Source organism: Oncorhynchus tshawytscha, linkage group LG12 (assembly GCF_018296145.1).
Source record: "Oncorhynchus tshawytscha isolate Ot180627B linkage group LG12, Otsh_v2.0, whole genome shotgun sequence".
NCBI lineage: Eukaryota > Metazoa > Chordata > Actinopteri > Salmoniformes > Salmonidae > Oncorhynchus > Oncorhynchus tshawytscha.
This window is the reverse complement of record NC_056440.1, coordinates 59,550,519-59,556,518: the sequence shown is the minus strand read 5'-3', so window position 1 is coordinate 59,556,518 and position 6,000 is coordinate 59,550,519.

Sequence of the window (6,000 nt, the reverse complement as noted above, 5' to 3'; positions counted from 1 at the left end):
CTGCTTTTTACCTCTACTACAGCTTTTACTAATACTACTGCTTTTACTACTACTACTGCTTTTACTAATACTACAGCTTTTACTAATACTACAGCTTTTACTACTACTACTGCTTTTACTACTGGTAATGCTTTTACTACTGGTACTGCTTTTACTTCTACTACAGCTTTTACTAATACTACTGCTTTTACTACTACTACTGCTTTTACTTCTACTACAGCTTTTACTAATACTACTGCTTTTACTACTGGTACTGCTTTTACTGCTGGTACTGCTTTTACTACTGGTAATGCTTTTACTACTGGTAATGCTTTTACTACTGGTCCTGCTTTTACTACTGGTCCTGCTTTTACTACTGGTCCTGCTTTTACTACTGGTCCTGCTTTTACTACTGGTACTGCTTTCACTACTGGTACTGCTTTCACTACTGGTACTGATTTTACTGCTTTTACTGCTGGTACTACTTTTACTACTGGTACTGCTTTTAATGGTACTACTTTTACTACTGGTCCTGATTTTACTACTAGTACTTATTTTACTACTGGTCCTGCTACTACTGCTGGTACTACTTTTACTACTACTATTACTGCTGGCACTGGTTTTACTACTGGTAATGCTTTTACTACTACTACTGATTTTACTGCTTTTACTACTAGCACTGCTTTTACTACTAGCACTGATTTTACTACTAGCACTGATTTTACTACTGATACTGCGGTTCACTGTTACTACTGGTAAAGCTTTTACTACTGGTACTGCTTTTAATACTGGTACTGCTTTTACTGCTACTACTGGTACTGCTTTTACTGCTACTACTGCTTTAACTACTGGTACTGCTTTTACTGCTACTACTGCTTTTACTGCTACTACTGCTTTTACTACTGGTACTGTTTTACTCCTGCTATTGATTTTAATACTGGTACTGCTGGTACTGCTTTTACTGATAGTACTGCTGGTACTACTGACTGGTACTGCTAGTACTGCTTTGTACGCATCTGGTACTGCTGGTACTGGTCTGGTATTTTGGGTACTGCTGCTAGTATTGCCAGTACTGCCACGGCTGCCATATAACCCTGTCGGCTCAACCCAAGAAAGGATGCTGAGATCACATGATATCACAGCTCTCGCACAGGAGGTTCAGCACAGTCCAGGGTTTTGACTGGTGATAGACAAACTGCTCACTCATCTGACACCTGTTCAACTTAGAAAGCGAGGTACGACTATGACATCACAAGTACAGCTCTTTGGAGACTCAAGTTCATGCTAAATATACACTTGCAGCAGCATCCAGCACAGTTTGGGGGGGAAAAAGTGTATTAATTAAACACTTCCTAACTAAAGAGGAGAGGAAGATGCTGTGATGAAAGGGGGATAGGGAATGGACAGGTAGGGGCAGGGGGATCTGGGCATTGCATATTGATTATGGGCCTAATGCCAGAGAAAGAATGCGGTCATTAAAGTGTTTATAATACATCCATTATGAAGTCCTTAACTCATCACGTGTGCTGAATTTCACATGATTTGCAAGTAGTAGGAATTTGGCAAAAACTGTATTAGCACTTTTTATGCTTACAAAGGCCTGATGAAGAATGAAATGGAGAGAGTATACAAAAGTGATAATGAGTCCTTTTCAGTGATGAGAACTCATTTGAAATCGCCCAGATTTCCTCTACAAAGACGACACTAGGCTGCATGTCCACGCAGTCTCTGCAGAATGTGCTTTCCCAGTATCCTCTCCATCATTCCCAGAATTAGTCCTTTCTTCTCTGTAATTCTTACTGCTGTGTCCACCAGTTAGGCTCCAACTGAAAGCCTGTTCAATCACAGCCTAGCGGCCTTCATGGAGGATCTCACAGAATCGTCATACAGACCATCGGTTTGTTCAAATGACAGTCAGCAGTGTGGTGTTGCGATGTGACGCATTTTCATACCAAAAAAATCCCATTTGAAATCAAAATCTGTCGGTTGCTTGTCGTAAACACTGTCATTTTGAAAAAGAGTTAAGCCCTACAAGGCTTTTCCGTCTAAAGGCTCCACTTAAAGCAAATTATCATTTACCTTTCGAGGCGTGCCAGATCATTAGGCAGGGACATTAAAACCAGCCACCACAGCACCAGAGGGGGCCCAAGTCAACCCGTGCCTGGTACATAGCTGCATATGAGTGTGTGTCTGTGTGCATGTGTTTGTGTGTGTTCAATGACATCAAAGAGCCCGGCAGCCCAGAGTTTGCCATGTGTCCAGAATCATTTGACATGAGCAGATGCATCATTAAAACACTGCCACACTTGCTGGCTGGGCGAGAGACGAGGCAGGCTTTCACACTCCTGGCTATTTGCATTTCCAACCCCCCTATAAACAGTTACAAATTCTACAAATATATGAAAATCCAAAAAGGTGAGAAAACCACAAGGGTATATACTCTTTTCCATTTTCATTTTTCAGCTGTGACTTTTCCAGAGTCATGTGACTTTCCACACATACTTGTAAGGTTGGCTGGGTTTGGATGGGTGTGATGGCAGCGCTGAATAGGCTGGGCGTGTGAGGGACTCTCTACCGTCTCTGGCCATTGGCACCCCAGCTCTACTCATTAAATCAAACGGAGCAGCTCGGGTCGGGCTGGACGCAGCAGGGCCAACGGAGGCTTTCTGATGTGGGGCCAGAGGGGATGTGGACAGACCTCACCTTATTCTGCTTCACAGTGTGAGGCAAGCAGATGGCAGGAGCACAACTGCCTTTCTCCTCTACTCCTCCTCTGGGTCTCTATCATGGTCACACTGAGACTTCAGACAACACCTCAAAACACACAAACACACACGTCCTGGCAGTCCATAGTTGGACAGGGGGCCATGCAGCTAGATGTCCATGCGGTCACCATGATCTTTCTCTTCGTCGGAGGAAGAGGATGTTGTGTCTTTACAGTCATGTCTGCACTCTGAAATGCAAAAAATAAAATAAAATGACCTAGGCATTTCCAGGTGAAAGCACAGAGCAAACACCACATAGTCGAAAGTAAATGAACATAAAAAAGTCATTCAGCGCAACAATGTGGCTATAAAAATGTACGGCGGTAGGCTTCAACAATGCTGTAGGAAGAGCTTCGGGTAAATACTGCCTGGGAGAGAGAAACTTGGCTTCATCATCAAAGCTCTGGCACATACACAGCATTGTCTTTAAATTCACAGTATTGTCTTTAAACACAACACATATGCCTCAACACGTCGGAGGAGATGATGAAGCTGGATATTTTGGGGCGAAAACTTTTTGTTTTTATCACTCAGGCTTCAGACACTGCTGGTGAAGCATTGACGCAGACAGCCCTGTCGATCTGCTTCATCTAGATATTGGGTAAAATGTCAAAAGTGAATTCGAGTTTCCTATTAATGTCTGCTGAAATGTAATCAGTCCTTCTAGTCTGACTGGAGGATGAATGAGTAGCCATTGAACAGAAGCCATTATGATACAGGGCCAAATAGGATGAAATGTAATGATTGCAGCAAACATCATTCTAGTAAAGTTGACTTACTCTCTGTGTATAGTAACATTTTACAGCTGACTGGTAAACAGCTAGATTCAGGATCATCTCAAGGGGAATGGTCAAGCCCCTGCTGTAGAGCAATCCATCAGTATATCCACCAGCCGTGATGCTCTACTGAGGAACAACGCCAGAGAAGCTCACGGTCTCTGCAACAAAGACTCTTCAAAAGTTAAGTGTCACCATTCTTGAGATTTGTCAATTGAAGAGATGAACTTCCAAGTTCCAAATGCAATTAATGAGCACAAAGAGATGTGCAAAGAGTCTCTCGGCAGCAAAACAAGACACATTGAGCTTTTGAAAAGGCGTGGGCTCTCGCTAACCATACAGAATGTTCACAACATACTTAACATGACACATGAGCCTCTGTTACGCATCTTTCAATTGCGCTGGTAATAAAGCACAGATTTATGGGGAATGTTCACATCGCTTCGCCTCTATCAATGTGCTGGCTTCAAATTAACTATTGATTAATCACTTTCTTTTTAAGCAAAAATGCAGACCAGCAATATCAAACTATCACAGAAAAAAAAGATTATGGCCCCAATTCATGTTTATCTGAATCATTCATTACTATTGTATTGACAAGTCCCAACTTGCTAATCACTAAGCCAAAGGAATGAAAAGGGTCAGCATTTCCCCTGATCGTACTAAAGCTGAAATATATGGGATGTCTGTTAATGGATAGATCAAACCCAGGCCCAGTGATGGGGACATTAACTGACAAGTTATGGGGGAGGGGAGGGGTGGGTTTCTCTATGCCTAATCCTCAGTTTGTTTAAGTGTTAACTCCAGAGCCGAGCAGTCAGACAGGCGTGAGGAACACAGTGTGTATCTACAAATGAACACACAGCACCATGCTAGTAGAGCCGGCCAGTGGGAAAAGGTCAAGGCAAAGTTTAGAGCACATGTGCAGGGCCATAAGATATTCACGGCCAGCTTTTAACCACAAACCGGTGTTCAGAAAGTAATGAGATGGAACTGGTAAATATTTGCTGATGGCCTGAAAAATTCCCATGCTGCGGAACCTATTTTGAATACAAAAGATGTTGGGGAGGATGATAAGGGGGGCATCTGATATCTAATTGGTACATTTGCCCAAATAATTAGAATGAATGCTCATGACTGATATCACACAGGACACTGTGTACGGCATTCCGAATAGGACAATCTGCATTTAAGAAGCCGTTCGCTGGTTTAATCCCTCCCTCTGAGGCCACTAATGGACATATTTACCTCTGTTCCATTCCAGTTAGCCCTGATTAAGACTGACAGGCCGACGGACCAATCACAGTGCACCTATTACCCGTATACCAACACTCCCTGACGTCTACCTTAATCTGATGAATAACTAGACAGGACTGAGGGAAGGCTATGCATTTGTTTGTAAAAGACCGATATAACAAGCTGAAGATAGATACAGTACATTAAGGCTGATATACCTGCACTGCTCTCTCATCTACCTCTGAGCACTGTAATGCAAATCCAGTCTTTCCCCTCCTCTCCTGTTCAGACTTTATCCTGCTGGAGGAGAACGTCTACTAGAAGACGTTTGAGTCTCTTAGCGCTGGCTGGAACACACACATTACGCTGTGCAAATAGATATTCCGTCTCATTATCCTGTCTTTTAAAGAAAGGAATAGGCAAGGTGCTCGTGGTGCCCGCGCATAATTTCCCCTTCACTTGTAATTCAAATATGGACAGTCAGGCAAAAGAGAGACAGAGAGAAGCAGGGTAGGGGATAGAGTTGATTGCTCTATCGGTTGCTATAGCAGGCAGTCAAACGGGGGTGGGGCAAGGGCTTCTTATGAAAGGGTTATTATTGAGTTACTGTAACTTACACCTGAAAGTTTTTCAAGGTCTTCTGCGAATCCGACTCTGGCTTCGAAATTCTTCACCACTTTGTACAAGTCATCAAGTACGTTGTTTTTTTTTTGTGTTTTTTTTTTTACATCTTGAGCCAAGACCAGTAGAGAGGAGGGAGCAGAAGGATACAGAGGGAGGTGGGGGTGAAGTCAACATACTGTAACTGAAATAGAGATCTGAATTAAAAGAGGAGAAGATCCAAACATAATCCTTCTTAGGGACATGCTTTAGAAGGCAAGATTACGCGATACCTACCATATCTTTACAATTAGTTTCTGCCGGCGCACTTCACAATCACATTGAACAACTCCCTAACAGGGTCAAGGAAAAGATGATTTAAACATCTATATTTATGTGAGGGCTAAAACAACATTGTGCAATTTGTCTCTGTCTCACTATATTTGAGCAACATCTGGTGCGGGGAGATATAGGTTAGACAAGTAATTAGTGCCACATATTTGTCCTAAAGACGGGTGTATTTTCATTTAACAATCACTTCATCACTTTTCTGGATGTAAGCCTGTTTGTTGCACACTCTACAGATGCACGCAGGTGCATTTTGGTGGGTCCACATTCAATGTCAAACCTTACAGTAACCTTGG